Source organism: Sus scrofa, chromosome 7 (genome assembly GCF_000003025.6).
Source record: "Sus scrofa isolate TJ Tabasco breed Duroc chromosome 7, Sscrofa11.1, whole genome shotgun sequence".
In the NCBI taxonomy this organism is placed as follows: Eukaryota; Metazoa; Chordata; class Mammalia; order Artiodactyla; family Suidae; genus Sus; species Sus scrofa.
Genome location: NC_010449.5, coordinates 100,126,482 through 100,126,994, shown reverse-complemented (window position 1 = coordinate 100,126,994; position 513 = coordinate 100,126,482). Strand labels below are relative to the sequence as shown.

General features: G+C 62.4%; 1 non-coding gene across 1 annotated transcript; it reads left to right on the top strand.

The window, feature by feature from the left end:
- On the top strand, window positions 216-296 carry MIR9860 (microRNA 9860). Its single transcript, NR_128556.1, has one exon. It is a non-coding gene; the product is annotated as a microRNA 9860 (primary transcript).

Below are 513 nucleotides of genomic sequence, written 5' to 3'. Positions count from 1 at the left end.
GTAAAGGCAGATACTTCCGCCACGGAACCGGCCCGGGAGTAAATGTGTAAATCACAGAGCTGACTCGGTTCCTCCAACCCTACAGCCCCCCGGGGAGCCTCCCAGGAGAAGCCAGAGGGCCCAGCCCAGACGTTTGTTTTCATCTACTTCGAGACGGCTCAAGCGGGCCAAAGAACCGGGTCCTGCTTACTGCTGGCTTGAGTGTTACCAAAAAAGGCCTTTCTCTTGCCCGAGAGCTTGGACCGCGCGTTGCAGTGGGGTGACGCGAGGTTCAGCCCGGGCCTCCTCGAAGGCTGAGCCAGCTGGCTGCAGGATGCCAGGCCAGAGTCCCCCGCCCGCCCCATCTCTACCACAAACCTGAAGGGGTCGGGGTTGGGGGGGAGGACATGAGGCGGAGTGCAGGGAGTTTCGAAGTGCGTGGGCCCGCGGCGACCTCCTCCCTCCTAACGCTGGGCTGTGGCCTCCGGAAAGGCCCAGTGGAGGGCTGACCTTTTGCTCCAGTTTAAAGCTGGG